This window comes from Corvus moneduloides, chromosome 8 (genome assembly GCF_009650955.1).
Source record: "Corvus moneduloides isolate bCorMon1 chromosome 8, bCorMon1.pri, whole genome shotgun sequence".
Classification (NCBI taxonomy): Eukaryota; Metazoa; Chordata; class Aves; order Passeriformes; family Corvidae; genus Corvus; species Corvus moneduloides.
In genome coordinates this window covers 10323486-10346394 of record NC_045483.1, presented here as the reverse complement: position 1 = coordinate 10346394, position 22909 = coordinate 10323486, and the positions used below count along the sequence as shown (strand labels likewise).

Sequence of the window (22909 nt, the reverse complement as noted above, 5' to 3'; positions counted from 1 at the left end):
ACACTTTTGTTTCTTTTCTGTATTCAAGATAACATGTGTCATTGTACATCATCACAAATGGGGTTTTGAGGAATTTCATTTAAAGATATCCTAGCAAGTACATGGCTTTTTTGCAGCTAATTTGTGATCCAGTTTATTAGTTAAGAGAAACAAATTTTAATTAATTGGTTAGATAAGAAAGTATGTTCAGTTATGGCATGCTCTTAATCTAGGCTGGTGGCAGAGGGATGGCAGTTCAAAACTATAGACTAAACTGGAAAATGTTGTCTACTAAAAAGTTGTTATTTTCTACAGATTCTTTGGAAAGTTGGATAGTGGAAGAAGGCTTGAGAGCATCAGACCTCAGTGGGAGGGTGGCAGCTCCCAGTGTTTTATTCCCTTCTGGATCTTTACAGTCTGGTGAATGTAATGTAGGTATCTATTTATTTAGGACTTGGGAGCATCTTAAACACAGTTTGTGTCTTATGGTAGTAATGTCAATTCTGCTTGACAAGGATGCAATCAGGTGTTCCAAAGTGCTAATTAGGGAAATATTCTAATAGCCTCATTCATTGTTCTCATCTCTTAAACTGTTGTGGTCTTTGCTAGGAAGAAACTCTTTTCTTGAATTGTATTGTCTAACGTGTTAAAATCCAAGTGACATCAAAGCAGGAGGCAGTTTTCATGTGAGTCAGCAGGCTGAGGTGAAGATCCCTAAATCACAGGCTGTTGTGGGAGCTCGGGCTTGCTTTGTAGCATTTCACGTTGTGTTTTCTTGACCCACAGGAGTTAACAGCTGGTAAATCCCTTTTCCCTTGTGCAGTTGGAATCTCCTGAAGGTACTTCTCCAGCTGAAGTACGTGGCAGTCCTGCATAGCACAGAGTTGACAGCAGTTTGCTGCTGTTCCCGTTGTTGCTGCGCTGCTCTGAACGAGTACCTGGCGTTACTGGCAGCGCTTCAGCCGAGAGCTGAACTGTGCTGTGCTGGCCACACTAAGAGGATTCACTGAATTGCTTTGAAAATCTCTGCTTGTTATCTTCATCTCTACCTGTAATAACTGATCTCAAGCTTTTTCTTTAAATAATGCATATTTATAAGTGTTATATGGGGGTTTCATTGTTTTTATTTTGTTTGACCTTTTTTTTCTTGTAGAAAACAAGTGTCACTCTGTATATCATCCATTGCTCTTATACTAAAAACATCATGGTTTAAAGGCCAGGTGGACCTGCATATTCTGTTTGCAAATGCACAGTAAATGTCAGTCCTGGAAGGAGGGTGCTTACCACCCAACCTGTACGTGTCCTTCTGATGGTAAATAGAGTGCAAAATAGGAAAGCTTACTTGATGGGTAAAGCTTGCTTAACTGTTCAATGCAGTCAAAACAAGGAAGGAAAACCATAATTTGAAATACATGTTATATCCCCCCCTACAAATGTAGACTGGCTTCTTTTTCTTTTTTTTTTTTTTTTTTTTTGACAGCTCTAGAAGTCTTGGCAGAATGCTGTGGGAGCAGTTTGGTACTGAAGTTGTCTGCGTGATTCAAATAAATAGTTTCTAGAGCAATGTAAATTATAAATTGGCTGGGTTCAGAGAGATTGCTGGTATTAATGTACGTCATTTCATATAATCCAGTATCCCAGTATTTCCTTAACAACCCATGTGACGTTTTAGTCTTTATGGATGTATATACAAAAAACCTCTCTATTTATAAAGAGCATCACTAAGGCCACAAAGTCAAGTATTTGAAAGCTGGGTAGTGCTTTCCAAAGAAAATATCCTCAATTTAAAAATTAAATTACAGCATTGGAAAGTACACTTAGGAGCCCTGATGTCAGAAAGAGAGAAGTGTTTTGGCTCAGATGCTTCAGATCTAGCAGACACTTAGCAGAGGCTAGAGCCTAGTGTATGAAAAATTAGGTGAAATTGAAAATAGGATTTTGGGACGGAAACAGTGGACAATACTAGGCAGTGCATCCAGCTCTGTCTAGAATTGAATACAATGGCTTGAAGGTATTGACCTCGCAAGTACCTTTGTGTTTTCCTGACTCAGATACACAACCATTTTTAGGAGTGTTAATGGATTGTATAACAATTTCTCCAGGCTCCTGGTCAATGCTAAAACAGGAGTAAAATACAATTTAAGCAAGTTGCATTTCAATATTATTTAAATTATTGCTACACACCAGGCAACATACCACATTTGCTGTGTATCCTAAACCACCAAAACCTAACCTAAAATTTTGTTCTTGGAACATACAAACTGCATTTGGAGATGTACCCTGTGGAGGGTCAGATCAAGTGTTCTTATATGATTGTTTTCAGCTGTATTTACCACAATTTCTGTAAAAGTGCTGAGATTTAGGGTGTAAGAACTTGTGTATAAAAATAATACCTGGCATTCCTATGCTACATCAGCCTATGCAACATTAGCCCTCCTGATAGAGCATTACTGCAATAATAAATGAATATCTAGTTCAATAGATATTTGTGTTATCATGTTTAAATTGTGATAGTGCCCACAACAAGCCCATCATCCTGTTTCAGATCTTGATTGCAGGTGAAGCTTTGCACTAAATACCTGGTTAAGGGATAATTGTCTTCATAGTGTTCACAGTTAATCGGGACAGTTTCTGGCTTTCAATTGCAGCTGGCTTTAAATGCCTAAATATGTCTAAAAATATAGGCAAAGGCAAAGCTCTTTTGGTAACTCAAATGTTTTTGGACCCAGCCATCAGGGCAGAAAGCAAAGCTGTTCATGGTCTTTAATTCACTTACTAAATAGAAGCCGTTCCCCCTTAAGGCAAACTGTATTTTCAGGCCAAAGTCTGTGTAATTTTCTTATTCCTAAAGTTACTGAGGTTGTAAAAGAATTTGTGGGTATGTGTTAATTTTTTTCCTTTTTATTTTTTTTTCCCCATTCCCATTGATGGGCATAATACTGAATACAGATGAGATTTCTTACTGATGTGCTGACTGGAATGGGTTGGCTTTGCCGAGCTATTTGTCTTTGACACGTAGCTGACTTGGCATTCAAAGGACACGTGCATGTTATGTGTTAAATGGCTTAAGGACTGGAGTGACACAGTTGGAGAGCTTCGCAGATACCTCTGTGTGTGCATGATTTGGAACAAAAAACTCCATCTTCAAAGACAAACTGTCCAAAGTAGATCTCTCAGTCAAATTTTTATAAATATTGTTACTGCAAAGATTTCATCCTGGGCATTTGAAGAAGACAAAAAAGGACTTTTGATGCATGTTTTAGTAATGGCTGGTACAATGTTTTGTAAAGCCAAGTGTGTCTGTAACCAGCAAAGGCCTCTTTAGGTGTGTGTTTTGTTCCTTATCAACCTGATCAAAATCATGGGTCTGGTGTGGAGCAGAAAACAAAAATGCAGAAGAGCTTGCAAATACATTGAAATTTATGGTGTTTCAAAATAAATAGATAAACCCAATACAAAAGTAGAAACCAAACCAAGTGGTCTGGCAGTCAGGATCCCCCACTCCTTTTTTTACTCTGTTTCAAACTTTGTTTAAATACTTTTGCAGCATGCAGAGAGATTGAATACATCTGTGTAGTGCTAGCATGAGAGAGTCTGTGCTCAAAAACAGGTTAGTTCAAAAAAAAAAATCTTGAAATGAATCCAGATATCTTCCTAGTTAAAACATATCAAATAACATAAAGCATGTGAACTCAAGACAACTCAGTTTAACTGTATAAGACATTTAAGCTGTAAAGCATCAGGAGGTTTTTTTAATGGGTGCCTGGATAATTTGCCCTTAGGTGGCAGAGGGGCAGATTGGGTAGGTTCCCTTTTTACATTAGATGTTTTCCTGTGAGCCAACAACTTGGGGAAAAACTGAAATACTGCTTCCTCTTTAAAAGGTTGTTGCATATACATTATGCTCTTTGTGTGTGTTCGCTTAAACTTAGATGTTTTGAAAGAGCAGTGCCCCTCGTTTTAACATGTCCTAAGACAGCTCCTGGTTAAGGGCTGGATTTCAAAGGCTGCTTAGTTCTTCTCAAGCACCACACCATTCAAAATGGAAGTTTTTGCTGTCTGGTCAGGAGACAGTGTTCTTTTTTCTTGCCATTCCTAACATGAGTGTTTTATTGCATGTCAGTGCTTCTAATCAAATTAAGTGGCACTTAATGTGTTGCGTAGTGGGATCCTGTGTCCTTCGAAGTATCTTAAGTCTGAAAGTCTCCAATTACCTTAATCAAGGCACTGTCTCTCCAACAATGGACCCAAAGTGGTTGATGGAGACTTTAAGTGTGGTGGGATTTCTTCTGTACCAGAGAGGTGTTGTCCAGCAAGGGTGATCAACATTTCAGTCCAGTGCTTTGGGAAATCTGTGCTTAGATGTGGAGATCTCCATCTGGGGAGAGATTTGGCAAACACGTGGAACAGCCCTCGGAGTGAAAGGGAGGGAGAGCTTTGAATGGAGACAGGGGTAGGAGCGTTCTGCTCCGCAGGCAGGACCACCAGGAGCCCAGGCTCGTCCAGTGGTTCCAATGCCAGCATCTTTGTCTGTCTTGTCTTTTCCTAGAGCTGGAAGAATAGACAGCCTAGCCCATACATATCAGTAGAGCAATGTGTGTATGGGCAACTCTTTCCAAGAATCTCCAGTGCTATATGGCACTTGTTGCCAAGTTTGGGTCTGTGAACTGTTTCACAGGAACCCACGAGACAGACCAAAGTACAGTAGTCTTATTGTCCCAATACTTGTCTTAGGAGATTCTGCCTCCCCCCTGGAAAAATTATTAGATTCATTATTGAAAAGGGCTGAAATTCTCCCCTTTAGGGGAAAAATATAAAAAAAATTTAAAAACCCGAACCCAGATGTATCGCTTCCTTTCCTATTAATATTGGCTAATATATTGCATAGAACTAATGTACATGCAATGTTGACTAAAAAGAATTGGCTAATGGTGAGAGTAAGAATAAAAATGTATTTATAGCCTGGGTTAGCCTTTAACAAGAAAAAATAGCTTGAGGTATACCATGTACCACTAGTGTCTGGCTACTATCAAACATGCTTCAAATATATAGTAACAGGTATTGTGTGCAGTAAATTTATCTTTGTAGTAGAAACCTGATGTTGTTGCTATTCCCAGGGGCTAAGTTGAATTACGTTATTACTGAGGCTGAGCTAACAGAGCTTTGCTTATAGTATACATACAGACAAGGCGGCTCTTCACAGAGAGGTGACCTCTGCTGTATTTTGGTTTCACATTTCACAGGGACCCATTTCAAAGTTTTTAGCTTCAGTCCACACCCTGCTGGTAGCTAGCTATAAAACCCTCTTTGAAGTAAGTAAAAAAAAAAAAAAAGTCTGTTCTTTATTACTTTAATAAAGTTAGATAAAGGTCATTTGTTTACTCCTATTGTGGTGTGCACTGCTGCCACTGTTCCTTGCCAGTATAAGTGATAGTTGAAAGATGGAATTAAAGCTACAAAATTACTGGTTGCAGTGTGCAAATGCAGAGTGTAAGTAATTATCTTTTTTATGGCTTTTCTGTTTATTAGTTAACTTGGAGAATGTGCACTAGCATATATTTGTTCTGGGGAGGCTATTATGGTTGACATGGCATAATGTAGTGTACTCCCTCCAAGCTTATTCCACCCTCTCTCTATACTTTTCCTTGTGTTCCTCTCTCTCTCTCTCTCTCCAAAACCAATTTAAAGAACCAAATTAAAGCCCTGTAATCCTATTTAAGAGCCCTGTCCAATAAGAAGTCTGCATGTCACTGTTCCAATAAATATAATCACTTCTTTAATACAGTGACTCTTCTCTAGGACTGATTTCCATCCGATTGAAATATTCGGGTTGTACATTACAACCAAGCCAAAGGGGATATCCTGCTCTTCCCTCCTGGCCCTATGGTCCTGCCTCCTTGTCTCTTGTGTAAACCCTGCTGATGGCTGAACTTGTGCAATTCACTGTGAATTGCGGCAGAAAAGCTCCTCTCTCCCCCTTGACTGCATGAACTCTCTTTAATAGGTTGAATTAACTCAAGAGAGGGTTGGGTGAGCACTAGGGTGTGTAGGAGGTGTCGAAGGCAGTGGTGAGAAAAACGGAAAAGGGGGGAATAAGGAGATGGGACAGTGTCAGTGCTGGGCTCCGGGTAAACTCCTGCCCCTTAATCCTTGGGTGGTGCTGGCTCTGCAGCCGGGCACTGCTGCAGTACTGGGAGGGAGTGAAAACTGGACATGGAAGGTGTTGGTAAGCTGAGTCTTCTGCAAGAGGACTGATTGGTAGGAGAGTAAGAATGAACAAACCATTTCTCTAGGCTTTAAAATACAATGTAGCAGCCCCCAGATTGAGATGTTCCCACTTACCCTCCCAGTGCTCTCAAAATCTGAGGGGGAGCAGTCATGTTTAAAGGGAGATTCTGGGATAAATGCAATGTTTTGGAAAACCTACATAGATTTCAAAAATACTTTAATTAAAATAATCTCACCATGCTAGGCTGAGTGGCTCCCATATCCCAGCTCTGTGTGGCTCCCAATGGATGACAATATCCTGTGTGGTGTGCTGGTCTTGGGTATGTGGGGTTGCTTTCCCCAGCAGCCTTCCCTTGCCTCCACAGTCTGCAGTATCCATGCATAGCACAAGATGCACAGCTAAATTTTCTATTGTAAAATTCAAAGGATTTTGCTGCTGAGCAGTGTATACCATTGCTGCTCTTACTTTTTCTTTATTTCATAAATTATGTGTAAGAAATGGAGCCTAAATACTGACACAGGAGAACTTTATTACATCAGGTGGGCCACAGTGTCTATAAATAAAGAAAAAATTCTTTCTTTGGTGAGAGGGAAGGGTGGGCCTGCTCTTGGTTCTAGTAATGAACTTATGCATATGTTTACAAGACAACTTTATATATCAAAGATTCAGAATTGCATTGAAGAAAATGCATACAAATAAGTTGCTTAGCATATCTCAGTGAGTTGCCCAAAATGTGTAATTCTAACTTGCAGTCTCTTAGGTGCCTTTGACAATGGCATTGCCTCTCTTCTTCTTCCATCCAGGTTCGCATCAGTTAAACGATGTGTAAGAAAACCTAGTGTTGCTAGAAACAAACTTGGCAGAAGAATTGTTTTAGAAGTGTAATGCTGAGTTTCTAACAGCAGAAAGCTGTTTGCTGTTGGAGTTGACTGAAATTGTTCCAGTGCATCTCTGTGCAGGTGGTGAGTGATACAAGCTCACAGTGTGAATAGCTGTCCTGCAGATAGCACTTTATTGTCTTCAGTGCCAGGTCCTCCCCGCTTTTTCCTGCACCTCTGTTGTCCTTTTTTTCTCTTCTCCTAGCTGCAGTGAAGGATTGTCTTCAAGAGTTTGCATTTTCTGTTTCATATGATATGCAGGCTTCAGTATAGAGACTTAAGGAGTCTTATCAAAGTAACACTGGCTCAGTCAGAGTAAAGATGCTTTAGTTAAATAGACTATGGCTGTGTTTAAAAATAACAGCTCTGGCTGTGTCAGCATATTGGATGACCTGATGCTGACTTCAACAGAAAGGGCTTCTGAAAATTACTTTGCCAGTTGCAGTATTGCCCCAGTGTGAACTTGGTTTCTGTTGGTAGCATTTCAGTGTTAGATAAACCAAACCAGAACCCCTGAATTTTAAAAGTGAGTAGCCAGATGGCTTCAGCGAGAGCTTGTTGCAGTGGGCACCCTTTAAATGCACAAACAGGAGCAGCAGCACTTTTGCTCTTGTTCACATTGTCAAAACAGTGGTGCCTGGGTTTGGGTGCAAACACCACTCTCATTTGAGCTCAGTTAGTTTTGGATTCTCAGCTGTTTGATGATTGTGGGAAAAAGGTGGTGTGGTTTCTTTCAGCCCGAGATCTGTGTGTGACTGCCATGCTTGCACACATGTAGCCTGTTGCTTTCTTGTAGCAGTAAAATGTGTGAAGGGGCTTTCTAGTAATTCCTGTGCAATCGTCTCATCTTACCCCAGCCCTGATGCCTCTGACTTCTGCTGCCTTTCTGAAGACTCATTTGAAGCATTGATATTCTTAAAAAGTCTGGTTAATGAGGTATCGACAGTATACAGAAGAAAGATGCAACTTTTTGAAAATACTTTGTGTATCTGATGTTTATTCTGTTTTTTACAGTTCTTCTCATGTGTGGGTCTTCTGTCCTTTTTTTGTTTCTTGGCAAGGAAGACAGTATTACATTCTTGTACCAAGAGGAAAAGTATTAAACCTACTCATAAAAAGAAGATTTATTATCAAATGTAGTTTTTCATTTTGTCCTTTGGAAATTTTTTTTTTTTCCCCAACTCTTAACCATACCCAGATTACTGGCTTCATTCATACGGTCATTGTATCAAGTTTGGATGCTGTCTTTGTTAAATTACGGCTCCTGAGGGTTTTCTGTTACAGAGGTTTCTTCAGTCAGGGGAAATGAGGGTATAATAAAGAGGATCCAAGGACTGGACATGATGATCCTATATAACTGAAACAAACAATGCCAGATTTGGCTGATGTTGGATTTTCCATCAAACTTTTTTATTGGCATTCATTCATTTTACATTAAGCAGAGTTTAAAACTGAGGCACTTTGAGTGCCTGAAGGAACTGAGAGACCAATAGCAGACGATTTGGGCAATACTTTTAATCACTATATCCTATCTTCATGCATTTATTTTGAATTCTGGCTTACTCAGGAAGTTGCCTTGATTCAAATGCCATTAGAGCAGTAAATCCGACAGGAGACATCCAGATTCATGAAAGGACTATCACTAAAGCCAGTGTAACAGGCCTGGCTGTGCCTGGAGTTTCTGAAACACTGATTCCAAGCATTGAGCTGTTTCCTGGCAGAGTGAGTACCTGACCTTCATTTCTGTTGCTTCTCACTTGCTGCAATTCTCTTAGCTGTTACTGGTATATTTTGTGTTTTACTACAGTTATAAAATGTTATTAACTGTAATGTGCTGAAATAGGGATAAAATAATCAGAATGCACTTCAGGATGCAAGCAAATTTGCTGTGAGATTCTGTAAATAAATGACTGTGCCTCTCAGCCAGAAATACAGTGTGAATCAAGAACGCAGAGTATGCCGGTAGCTTTCTCTCTTTCTCATGTTGAGTACTGCCAGAAGGGGAATGATGTTGAATCTGTTTCTCACTGCTTCTGCTATGCCAGAACACTGGTCTTTCAGGGTAGAGAGTGTGCACTACTGCAGTTTTCTGCAGATACTTCTCAAGGAGAGAGGAGGAAGAAAAAACATAGTATTAGTTTTGACATTTATAAAGTAATAGATGCTACAGTAAAACTAAAGTCGAAACTGTAGCTGTTGTTTAAATGTCCTTTTAATTATTTTGGAATGGTTTGGGATATTTTTCCCACTCTTATTCTCAATAACTTCAGTGTCTTTGCGCATTGGTGAAATTGGGTGCAATGATTGAATCATACCCAGCACACAAAACTCTTTCCTCTTTCCATCTATTTCTGCATGTGCTTTTCAATATACCTTATCCAATTCTTTATTCATAGCAATCTAGAAGCTTTCCTAATGCTCTTTCTCTTACTAAGGTTCAATGGCATAACTTCTGTTTCTGCGTCTTTTCTACCTTTAGTGGCTTAGAAGGCATTCTGGTAAAAATGAAAGCCCTTACAGTGGCCTATCATGTAGCACTTTGGAAGATGGAAACTGGATTCCTTTTGGAGCAAAAAGCTGTATGTGATTTGAGATTAGCACTTGCAATGCATCAGCCCTGTGCATTATGGTCAAATTTATTGGACACAGAGGTTTTAGTCTTTTTATGCCCTATGTGGTACAGGAGGATTCTGCTTGATGGAAGAAAGTAAGCAAGCTGACAGAAGGAGTAAAACTCCATATTGCCCCAAGGATAAAATTTTGGAAATATTTCTCTGGATTCCAGCGATGGGCATTACATAAGAAAGAAAAAAATTTGCCCTGAAGTGCCTAAGTTATTGAAGCATTTGTAAAAGTAGGATTTGTCTGTCCAGAAATTTATTGCAATGTCCACTTCTGACCAGAGACGACACGCGTATGGATGCTTTGTAAAAAATCCTACTCAACTTCAGGAGCCTGTGGATTTTGAGGGTTGCAAGGTTGTGTAACTCGATGTGAAAACATAAAAGCTTGCAGCTGATATCTTCAAATTATTTATTTACATTGCAGTTGTGTGAAATTAAGTTTCCTGAGAGGTCTGAGTGACAGTATTTACTGTAAGAGGATCTGATCTTACAGTTGTTTGTTCTTTGTGGTAAACTGAACTAGCACAAATGACCAAAAGTGTGCAATTGTGCAGCTTTCTAATTAGAGTGCTCTCTTTGGTGTATTTGATAGATCACCATTGAGGGGTGGTGGTTATAAAAGCAGAAAGTAGAACTGTCCTAGTTGTGAGATACAGTGATTTCCCTGTAGCATCTTATGGGCAGGAGTTTGCACTGGACTTGGACCCACAGCTACTGAGACTTTCTCTTGAGCCACAGCTCTTTCTTTGGCTCAGCCCTTAACAGAGCAGAAAGGCAGGAGGTATTCACAGCACTATTTGTGGCCAGCTGAGGCTTTCCCCTTAATCACATTCCTGCTTTGAATTGCTTTTTGGAGAACTCTCTAAGGATGCCGGAAGCCTTAAAACAAGGCAAACTCAAGCCGGGCTTGGCTGGCTAATTAAGGTGCCACAGCAGAGCAGTGAATAGCACACTTAGGTTGTTGTGCCTGAATACAGAATCTTGGTACGAGGGACCTGGATCTGTTGGTCCTCTCAGCTCTGTGCAGATAACACTCAGATAACAACTCTGTTAATTCTCAGCTCATTATTCAGATTGCTGTTATATTTAAATATTCTGTCTGCATTTTGGCTTAATCTCTGAGAAGACTTGGGCTGTGAGGGTTTTTTTTCAAACTTTTTAACACAAGCTGTGTAAATGCTGCAGTATGTTATTTTTCTCGTTTTAAGATACTTCATCCCATACTGATGTGACAGCTGCTCATGTTCACCCATCTTGGCAACAGTTAAACCCTTCATGTGAAATAGCTGGCAACTAGTAAATTGATGAAGTTTTGCCATTGATTTATTAATGTGCCCAGAAACCACCTGTAAGGTTTTGGGTTCTCAAGCAATTCCATTTATTTGTCTTTCCTCTGAAGAAAATAAACAAACACACACATCCTCATTTGTTTCTCCTACGCTCATTCATAGGTAGGTTTCTCAAATTGGGGTTTCTTTTATGATTAAAGAAAATGCTTTGCTAACAAGGCTTCTGTTATAAATAGTAGGTAAGTGCACCTACACATCAGGGCTCTCTTTTTAAGAGAGGCTGTAGCAGCTGAAGTTTGGAAGTAATTTTTAGATACCCTGTAGATAGACTGCACGTGGGCAGAGCCACTCACCTGCGTCACACCCACAAACCAAAGTAGCTGGAAACACTTGGGTGAGAGCACAGCTGAACTTCAGAGTTTGGACACTACAGCAGCCTCTCTCACTGAAAGAACCTCTTCCTTGTGGAGCAGAAACAAGTGCTTTGCTCACCTCTGGGCTCGGAGTGCTTGTTTATCCATCCTCGCCAGAGCTTCCTCTCTGAACAAGCCGTTAGGTTTAACCGCACTTTAAATCAATCTGATTCCCTCACTAAAGACAGTGTTTATACAACCATGCATATATATTTAATCCTGTTGAAAATGATTCTCAAAACAGATGTTTAGAGCTCTTGTTAAAGGTCACTTGGGACATTTTAAATAGTTGTGTAAAATTCCAGTTGTCCCATCTTCCTGCCTCCAGAAGCAAGTAGCTATGTACCTGTTGATCAGAAATTGGCTGGTCATGAGAGGATTATAAAATTGCAGCTCCATTCATGTTATCTGACTCAGAATTTCTTAGGTCAAAGTAGGACTTTTCCCTGTTTTGATTTTTATTTTTTGACTTTTTCATCCTTTCATATGACCTTTTTAATACCTTGCTTGGAAAAGATAATCTAGATTAATCAAATATCTGAGCTTTACCAATAAATGTAGGTGCTCCTAAGTGGCAGTGTCCTCTGAAAGAGTTATTTAGTTTTATTTTTTAAAGGTCTAATCAAAACATAATTTGGGGAAAGGGGTTGTTTCCTTTTCAACTGTTGCTTCTCAGTGATGTCACTGGTAGTTAACTAACCTAGCTTTTCAAGTATTTTCATTCCTTCAATGAATCCATTGCTAGGCCAATAGTCTCAGTGACCGTTGAACATTTGGGGGGTTTACTAGTTTAACTTTATGTGATCATGAATGTGGAGTGATAGTAAGGATTATATAGAGAGACAATTTTTCTTATGCATTGGATTCTCAATTCATACGAATATGAACTTGTCTGATCTAGTTCAGGAGTGTGTTTGTTAAGAGGACTGTTCTTAGTTCAATACTTGGATGTCAAATATGGTGAAAATCTCTTGGGTTCAGATGTGGAATTATGCAGTCAGTCTTTCTGTACTGTTTCCTGTTTTGAAAAGAGTTTGAGCTTTATTCTAATTTTCTTGAGGATCTAGATAGGATTTTATAAATCAACAAGCATGAAAGAATGGAGTTCTTATTCAGACTTTACTGATTTTGAATTTAAAATGTATCTGTTGTTTCTATTCTTTTTGTTGGTTGCTCAGGGTTTTATCAGAATTAAACAACCTTTTATATCCTGAGTAATCCTATAGTACACCAATTAAATCTTTATATTTTAATTGCCTTACTGACAGCTCTCTGAGTTTGTAAGAGATTTCAAGGATGATATTATTCATCAAAAACTTTGGTATGTTTCAGTTGACTTCTAATTTTTTTTACTTAAAACACTACAAATAATTGCTTAGAGTGTCTAAAGTTTCCACAGTTCTGCAAGCAGAGTTGTAGTAACTATTCTTGTACTTTGAAAAATCAAATTACAAGTCAGGTGTAGTCCTAGTTAAGTGTTGTTTGTAGCAAAGAAGCTCAGTCTAGACTCAGTTGTAACCTGCATCGTTGCCTTCTCACAGCTGGTGTAGCAGTGAGCTGCTACGAAGCAGGGTTTCCTCAGTAGCATGCTCAGCTTTTTTTTGATAAGGGTGGGCTTGAATTATTTTTGTGATGTATTTGTGAAAGGGGAGGGCATGCAACTTTTTCAGTTATAGGAAACATTTTTTTTGTTGTGAGTTAGGAGACTTAGAGAAAACATAGAAAATGGGTGAAATTCACATAGAGAGAATTTTTCCTTAGACACTGGGTTCAGGATGTAGGCCACATCTGTAATCATGTTTGTAGAAATGAGTCCATATTAAATGGATTCTCTGCCAACAACATCTGGTTGCACTTTATGTACGTGTTTTCTTTCATAGAGAAAGCAAACCATATGACATAACCCCAGTCAGATAAAATGGTTGTTTATAATACTTTGTTTATTTATATAGCACCACGAGATGAAATACATCTTCATCTGAGAAACCTTGCAGCAGATTACCAAGGTGAGCAGATGACATCTGCATTTCCAGATGGCTGGTCTGGGGCACTGTGTTGTGTGGTTTATAAACCCTGCTTAAAGTCATATAAAATTAGTAGCTGAATTTGCTAATTGAATGGGGGCTAATAATTCCAGGTGCCTTCATGGGGAGTGTCCCACACCCTGTAGTGGCACGGCGATGCTGGAAGTGCTCCTGATGCATTGCATGGGGTCAGAAAGAACAATACTATGCAGTGACAAACCTTCACAGGCACAAGGCCTTTTAGGACTGGTAGTAAACCCCTGGTACTGGTCTCTGCTAGGAGTAAAATTTAAGAGCAGTGATTTGCTTTTATTGAAATAGACATCCCTGCAGTTGCTGTGCTGAACATGAATTGTTCAGACTAATTTCAGCAGCTTGATCTTAACTGTGCTCTTAAAAGTGGCTTCTTTGCTAACAAAACAAGCTGTCTGTGGGGCTTGCAGTGGTCCAGCCTGGACTCACCTGTTGGGTTCCACTTGGGAACAAGCCAAAAGATACGAACTGGAAATAGCTTGCAAACATCAGAGGTGTGATATCCTGTATTAAAAAGAGTGTTGGGTTGTGATGCCCTGGGAGCAGGGGGAGCTATGCAGTGGGGTTTCAGCTGTTGTAATCCAAATAAGAGATCTCAGCACATGCCTGCCAAGGTATTGAAGGGTGTCAGCCGTGTCTTTGTCACATGCAAGTTGAGCCACCTGCAGCTGTAGGAAAAGCTGTAGATGAAGCTGTGTTTAACTGATCATGTATGGTACTGTACTCCTGAATTAGAGATATTTGAAAGGAACAATTTCCATGTAGGCCAGCAGTTATTTCAGAAACAGCTTCATGTATCAAAAGCTTGATGGGAGCTTTTCTACCGTGCCAGACCTTGTGTGTTAGTGAGGAGCATACTGGGGAGGGAGGCAAGTGTCATGTGCTGCAGGGTTTATTTCTTCCATGAACAAGCTCCTATCAAATGTGCACAAGGAAAGAGCATTTTGACAATTTGTACCCAGATAAAGTATCCTTGTGTGGTTAATGATCTCGACTGAGATGCCGAGTGTCTTTCATTTTGGATTTTTTAACCAATTATTCATACACTAAAGTTGCTTAGAATATGCAGTAGTCAACAAGTAATAATTTATTTGACACTGCATTGCAACTGATTAACTTTCCTATTAACAGCATAACTTCTTTCTTTGAGTCAGCCAAAAAAAATGACAGTGGTTTAGAATAGATTTTTCTTGCACAACCCAAACAAACCAGAAATTTAAATACTGTGGCTATTAGACCTTTTAAAATTAGGCACCCTAATTAACAGAGCTAAACATGACTTAATTACTTAATGTAATTAACAGAGTATCTATTACCTTTTTAGTTGCTAAGCTAAAAGGTTTTTACTCAAGTACAAGCTTTTGCTGTGCATGATGACCCTTTAAAGGCTTTTGGGACTTTATCCAGCTGGCAGCTTGGCATTGCTGAGCAGATGTGGCTGGTCTCTGGAGAGCTGATCTCTGCTGCTTAGCTTTATTAATTCCTGACATTCACATTGATCTGTGGGTCCAAACAAAAGTAAAGAGTCTCAGGTGGAAGTGGCATAACGTGTCACTTCCTGTTGGCCTTTTCCTGCTATTTTCAGGACATATTTTGGTATTATTAGTCTTAGCAGCTCTTATTTATTGTAAGTGCATGTTTTACTGTTTCTTGGCTTCATATTCCGTTCTTGGTGATTCATAAGAGCATCAAAATGCACAGAAATCATGTTCTCAGCACTTTGGAAGACCTCTCCAAATAATTCTGCACACTGGTTGTTCACAGGAAGCAAGTGGGCGTGCTGGAAGAGCATTCAAGTTTCCCGAAAGTGCTCATAATCACTGAGGAACTGCTGTGCAGCTCCTTTCTGAGAAGCATTCTTCACTTCTTCCAATTATTTAATAATTAAAATATTGAGGTTGGGAGGAAGTACATTTTCCTGTAATAAGGACAGGTGGTGTTGAAAAAGCAATTGAAGATGTGTGCTGATGGACTGAAATTTGATTTTTCCTGAGATGTAATTTATATCCGTAAAAAGAAAACCCCGTAGTAAGTTTGGCAATAATCTCAAATCACAAGTGACAGATTTTTCTTTGTGTGGGGAGAATTGTAGTCAGATGTTCTGTGCATGGGAAGTCTTTGTGGGCTACCCATCAATGTACTATTATCACAGTATTAAAATGAAGGTTTTTTTTTTTTTTTTTTTAATGTTTGTCAAATTCAAGGGCAAACATGAGGAGTTTATGAATAAGAAGAGTGTGACCAGATGCTGGCATGTTGGAGACACTGATCACAGGCAGTTGCAGATGGGGATCTGAAGGTTACAGTGGAGCATGCCAGTGGGCTGTGGGTTTCCCCCTTCAACCACACTCTGTCACAAATAAACACGGTAATTACTGCAGCAAAGGCTCTGCACTAACGCACGTTGCTGACCTCATCCCAAGAAACACACAGCACTAGCCAATTTCTGATATAGTTTGGGAAAAACACTTATTTAAATACTTACTGAAAACAGATGTTTGGGAGTTTTTTTGGAATATAATTATTAAAGTCTTCTAAAAAACAATTTTAAATCCTTAACTGTAATTATAGTAGCTGATAGTTTATACCTTTCCAATCCTTGGTCTCCAAAGCTGTGCTTTGATAATTTCTCCAAAGGAAGCACTTGCTGGTCAGAAAGTTGATTCAGATTGAGACCACCCAATAGTCACTGAGTAGAAGTCATGGCAATATGTGTGTTTTCATTTAGTATAAACATTTTTAACTTAATGACTTCCTGTTTCTAAGGATGAGAATAATCTTGCTTAAAGAAGGAGGAGGAGGAATATTAAAACAGGAAGCTTGTGTGCATGACTGCCCTTTGCTAGTAAGCCTATAGGAGAAAGCTCATGAGATGTTTTGATAATTGCAGCTTGCAGTTCCTAAGGTATTTGTCAAGTGGTTATGGTTGTTTTCCTACAAACACACAAACTTCTGCATTTTGCCAACAGAAAGTAACAAGAGTTTGATGAATGGAACAGTAAATGAGGAATGAGTGGATGTCCAGGAAGACAGAGAGGGGACAAGATGGACAGTGTTTTAAGTAGTGTCTTAATAAATGTTACACTGGATAGGATTTTTGTTTAAGTAGGTAACAAGTCCCTGTTTACATTTTGAAACCTGGTCTGGATAGGAAGATATTACTATCAGAGAGTAAAAAGAAAAGCTTAGGTAAAACCTCAAGATCAGACTTGAATTTGTTGACTGTTTTAATGATTCAAGTTGAAGATGTTTGTCTTAGTTTTGTTCTCTTTCCTAACTGGATTTGATGTACAAGTTCTCAATGTGACCGCCTTGTAGAAGTAGCACATGAAAGTGGCTGTTTTGTTTCTTGAGTTTAGCAGCTTCAGCAGTGGATAAAAGTGAGTTGCAGAGATAGGTAAGGGCTTGTGTAAATTGGCTGACGTGCATATGCTCAGGAAACCTTACACTTCTGTAGTATTGTTTTGTTTTAGACCTGGATGTGGATTAGTTCTGCTGGCCTTCAACATGTATCTCATGCAGTCTTGCATCACCATTTAATGTTTGATCAGCACATGTTCCCTTCCCTTCCCTTCCCTTCCCTTCTTTTAAGTAATTTTTGTTGAAGGGATCAGAGTGCATGCAATAAATGCCTTTAGCCTAAGCGGAGGATCTTGTTAGAAATGTGGCTACTTAGAGGTGACTTTAAAAAGTTGTGCATTTATTTTCCTGTATTATTACTTTCATAGATTTTCTTCATACCTTAAAACTAATACAACCTCAACATGAAATTTAGTATCTTGTGTTTTATCTGTAAGTGGCAAAAGGTGTTAGAAAGCAAAGCCTGGGTGGGAAGTGAAGACTGCTGCACCATACAGCAGATAGACTTCCTTGTTGCACTTACACCTCTCAGCCACTGTTAGCCATAGTTGCCACTGAAATTCTTTATTTTTGATTTCCAGCCTCAATTTCTTAAGTTGTGGAACTGCCTCATTAAAGGCCTAATCTCCCCTTAATAACATTGTCGTGAAATAAGGTTTTACACTTGCTGAAATTTGCCTTAATAGCACGGGCAGTGGTACGAGGAATTTTTTAGTACCAGGCGAAGGCGACAGCAGTCGTTTCCACTGCCTCCCTGGCATGTCTAACCTGGGCATTCTCATCTGTTCAGTTTTAGCCCTTCCTTTGGTAGGTCACTTGATTTCTGCATGGTTTGCTTGCTGTGTTAGGAAGAAGTAGGCTGAAATGAAGAAAATTCTACCTCCTAAACATGCCTGGAGTGCATGCCGGGGCTCATTTCCACAGCAGGCATTAGGAGGTTACTTGCTTGCTCTGGGTATGCCTTCCTTCCTCTCTCTTTAGCTGGTAAGTGCTCCTCAGCACAGGAGCTTTTGACTACAGCCTCACTTTATAGACATTTTATATACGTTTAATATATTATATATACATATAAATCCCATTGAATACAGAAGGTAATCTTAAAGAAGTGTGTTCTTGCCTAAGAAGAGATCAAAGTTATTTGATGTTTCCATGTTGTGTTTACAGCTAAAACCTTTGTTCTGATTTGCATTCAGAGTGATGCATATGACAGGCCATTATCTGGAGTATTCAATGTGTATAATTAGGCATTTCCTTTCTTTTCCTTTCAGTGTATCTGTGCAGGATTTTAAAAATTTGAAGTAAAAATGATCTGTGCACTTTGATACAGCATTTGCATAATTAATTTGAGAGGTTGGTCAGAAGGATTTATTTTGAAGCTTTTGTGCCTAAAATAGTTCCATTGATTTATAGATAGAGATGGGTATTGATGTGCGTTCTGCAGTGGAATAACACAGTGGAAATAATACCGCAGCCTCTGGTAACATAATTGGGATTTCAGGGCTGGGCTGTCACCTCTGGCCTGCTGGCCTTCATGCAAACAGTTTCAGAAGCAGACTCTTAACACTGAGGTTTTGAGGTGTGTTGATGTTTTTGTTTGAAAGGAAGTTGTCACTGCCCAAACTAACACAGCAACTGAAGGAGAGTTCCCTCTCAACTTGAAATTAGCCTCACTCAAACACCTGTATTGAAACTGCTTTAGAAACGTTTTATTTTCAATTCACAATTTAGTTTTCATTTACTGTAGAGGAGACCTGTATTTATATTGAAATGTGAATTTAAGATAATTTAAAAAACAAACAACAAACCCTGTGTATACTCAAACAGAAATTGTGTTGCTGTGTTGTGAGAATGATGGATAACAAGAATAATTTTCCCTCTTGCAGACAGGTACACGTGTGCAACCTCTGTTGCTAAGCAGTGGGTTATGTGGCTGGTCGATAGGAGGAATGTTTCATTTCAAAGTTTAGGAAGTGCACCGTGTACCTCTGAAGTTTTAAATTCTCCAAAGAATTCTGATTATTTTGGCCTGGAGGATCTCATCATCTGGAGTTCCCTGGTGTAGCTGCTCTTTGGGCCTGTCTGCATCCTGAGTGCAATCCCTGCATGTAGGGTGCAGCACCAGCTGGGGAAAGCATCCAGAACAGCCCCATGCCATCGGGCTTGGAGGGATGCTCTCCAAAGTCCAGTGCTCATCGCTGCAAGGAAACCTGCCTAGCATTCATGGTGCGGAAACCTCTCTTGAAAATCAGCACCTTTTACCTGACCCACTTTGAGTTCTTGGACAGAAAAGTTTTCTGCCTCACTAGTTAAAGATTTGTTTTCCTTCTGAAAGAGGAACCACGAGATGTGGGCAGTCAGATTTTCTAAAGTCATAGCAGAGCCTCTGCACGCACGAAGGAGCAGACTATATTAGGTGCCAGCTGTATTATTTTTGGTGTCCCTTCCTGCACTGCGGTTGAGAGGAGTAGGCTGGCAGTGGCTGTGAGCTGGTGAGCATCCTGCTTACACCTCTGTGCTGCCCCTGCTCAAACAGATGCATGTGCCTCACCAGTCAGGCTGCCAGTTAAATTGCTGGTTCAGGACGCTTAAGATCCAATCCCTTAATCGGTTTGGAGGAATTTTGCTTCATGTGCCTTCTGCAGCTGATGCTGTGTTTGCTACAGAAGCAGCACAAACGCAGAAATTTTGTCCCTTGGATTCTGCCCTGTTTCCTTAGAAACTAATTTCATACCATAGCTGCAGACTGAGCATCAAGTCACTTCTTGTTCTCTCTGTTAGAAACATGTAAAATCAAACTGAGGCAGACTAAGTGCAAATATATTAGTCCTCACTTCTTTGCAGATTCTTCTCTTCTTTGCAGCGAATATTCTCCTACTGATAATTTTTCAACTTGGATGCTCTAGAGAGCAGGGCCCATTAGGCTTTGATTGCTATTCCTTTGATTAAGCTGTGAGGAGTTGTCACTGCTGGAAGTAAAACTTATTTTTAGTAGCTTGCATGAGACGTTCAGCTTGTGTCTCAAGAAGAGGAAGTTCAAGATTGCCTTATTGTTTATTGTCCATGTCTTCACTTCAAAAAGAAAAAATATTGCAAATTTTGGGGAAAATTTGAACAGTGTGAAATCACATGGAGGGGAGAAGTCCTTTTTAGTGGAGGTATTGCTCAATTGATAACAGATATCCTGGGGTTTTGTTTCTGATAAGTAATTTGGCTGTGCTTCCCTAAAGCAGAGATATGTTGCATCTTCACAACACTTAACTGCTTTTAATGACAAACCATGTTTATTCGTACTGCTGGTCTTTCGTGAGTTTTGGAGATGAGGAGGAAAAAACTGGGAAGGGACAATGTTGAATCATTCTAGAAACTGGCAACTGTAAAAGAAAGCAAGCAGAATGTGGTAGTGTTTGGGTGAGTTATTTCAGTAGTTATTTTTTCATGTGGGCATATTCATTACATTTTTAATTCATTGTTACCTCTCTGCTGTGTACTTCCTCCTCTAATAAATTTATTGTGGTTGTGGTATGCAGCCTCCCATACATCTGTAATTGAACTTTTACTCCTTGGTATTCCAGAAGAGCTGCTGAAGAGACAAGAAGATACTTAACATGATCATTAAAAGTCATTATGCCTCTGAAGGGTCACTTTATTGAATTAAATTCAGAAGCTCAGCTTGAAAATAAACAACCGTAGGTAGTTCTCTTTAAGCAAACACCCCTCTAGAAAGGTATTTTTCTTCCTAGTAAGTGTTTTCTAATTTGTTACACTGTAGTTCTACTATAAAAAAAATAAAAATTAAATAGAAATATTCAAAATAGGCATTTTCCCCTTATACAGGTATTAAATTAGCTCATTAAACTGAATTAATATTTTAACTTAGATGTTTGGGTCAAGCATTGCAAAGCATTGAGGCTCTTCAATTCCTAGTTAAAGGTAGCTGAATGTCAAACATTGCTCATTGCTTTCATTAATTTTCTCTGTAACGAAGGCACCAATCTGGCTTTCATTTAAACTTGATGCAGATTTCTGGTGCATGTCAAGTGGAGCAGAGTAAATCTGCAGAATAGCTTTTAATGATAAGCTATAGTTGATTACCTTTGATTGAAAGAGATAGTGTGCCCTGAAAATAGGGTTATAAAATACTAAAAGGCACACATATACTGCAGCTCAGATAAAATAAAAAGTAGGTGGGGCTTAAGGACGTGGTTGAAAGTAAAACCAGTTTGAGGTAGTTTCTTGTCTTCTGCAGCTTGTGCTTTTTCTTCAAGTTTCCTCAGCACATTGGATCAGCAGTGTTGGGAGAGGGGTTGCAGCACAGATATTTTGATGAAAATGCAATTAAAACATGTTGCATGCTCCTCTGTTCTGGAGGAGCCAAGATGCAGCAGTTGCTGCCTGGGGGAGGGTTACCATTAAAATGGATACAAGTTCAAAAGTAAATGTTTGTCTGTGTTCCTTTTAAAATTTGTCTCTGATCTTAGTTTGGCAATACTTCATTTTATTTGCAAATCTCTCACTTTTACTGTCTAAAAACACTTTGGTACTGATTCGGTACTGATTTGGTACTTCTAATCCATCATACATGAACTTTCATGCTGTTCATAAGGGCTTTTGTGAAGAGAGGGTGAAAACTGAGGGGAAAAATAGTAATTTCTATTTTTTAATTTTTTTTTTAAGGGCAGCACTAGGAAATGATAAGCGAAGAAGTTGTATGACATCAGTAGAGCTCATGAGGGCGATTGAGTGAGGTCCCCAGCGAGAACAGCAGTTTTTTGGAAAAAATAAGAACTTAGAAAATAACTATGGAGACAAGACAGAAAGATAGCAAGGAGATTTTCTTTGTTCATGAGCAAGTTTGACTTTCTTCCTAGTAATGTAAATACAGTCCAGATGGCTGGAAAGTACAAGATGCTCCCAGGGGTTAGGGTGGAGGTTGGCTGAATTAAGCTTTGCAGAAGTCAAAAGTGAACAAGTGAGATACAGAGGGGTTTTTTTAAAAAAAGCATAGTTGGCTTCTATTCTTTGTCAGGTTTGGGGGCTGGATTGACCATTTCATGAGCATGATTAAATAAAAGAATATAAAGAGGCAATGTTTCTGTTTGTAATGTCATAATAAAGTAGGACAAATGCCAATGAAAATGTATTTTTCTTTCACCAGTGGAGTTGGTCAGTTTGTAAACAAATAATAATCTCAACTTCCAAATACAGCTTGTTCTAATAAATAAGGGTATTTTGGAGATGAAGAAAAGTATTTCAAGATCCCTATGTACGCTGAACATTATTGGCTTTGCAGCAATAATTTGGTGTCATGAATGCAGCTATGGCTCTATCCATAAGTTAATGCTGGAAAAAAATAATATACATTTGAAGTTTATGTTGCGAAACATCTTCTGATCATCTGTTGTCAGGCAAAGATTCCTCGTGGGTGGTTTTGTCCTGTCTTGATGCAACTGGGCTAATTGCCCCACTAATCACCATTGGGAGCATGGGGAAAATCCTCTCCAGCCGCTTCAAACTTCAGCTGCAGGTCTTCACTTTTATTTCCACTATTCTCTTCCTGTTTGCAGGCACAGTATGAGGCAAGTTTTGACGATCTCAGAAAGAGCTGCAGAGTGCCAGTAACCTTGCTGCAAGTGCTCAGATGTAATGTTGCTGCAGTAGAATGAGAGTAACACTTCAGAGCTGAAAGACAAAGCTGTGTGTGAGTGCAGTTAAGAGGTACTGTGGATTTGATGGCTTGCAAATAAAACCAAGGTAGCACTACAGGAAAAGGTGAGATTAGAAAGGAATCAGTGGCGAATCTCGGGTGGTTGAAGCATCAATTTAGCAAAAATCACTTCTTAATAAAAACATCCTGAATGGACACTTTTTAGGGCTGAAGTGACAAAGGCAGCTTGCAAAAAAAAAAAAAAAAAAAAAGCTGAGAAATTAAACATAGTTTGAGAATGTGCTAGGTCTCACTTTTACTTTATAGGAAAAAGTGTATGGCAGGAGTCCCTATGAATCTTGCCTTGCTTTGTATCCTTAGGCAGACTCCTACTGTTATACCAGTATTATAACAGTGAATGTTTAAGTGTATGTTT

General features: G+C 39.2%; 1 protein-coding gene across 5 annotated transcripts in view; it reads left to right on the top strand.

Moving 5' to 3' along the window:
- ADD3 (adducin 3) overlaps nt 1-22909 on the top strand; it is a 93465-nt gene that overhangs the window by 3774 nt on the left and 66782 nt on the right. Inside the window, exon 1 of one of the 5 annotated variants that reach the window (XM_032116076.1) lies at nt 8787-8808. The exons of 3 other annotated variants lie outside the window; for them this stretch is intronic. The gene's annotated coding sequence lies outside the window, so the exon portion shown is untranslated. Of the gene's footprint in view, nt 1-8786; nt 8809-22574; nt 22599-22909 lie in introns of those variants that run through there. One more of the 5 variants, XM_032116074.1, reaches the window with a different exon arrangement.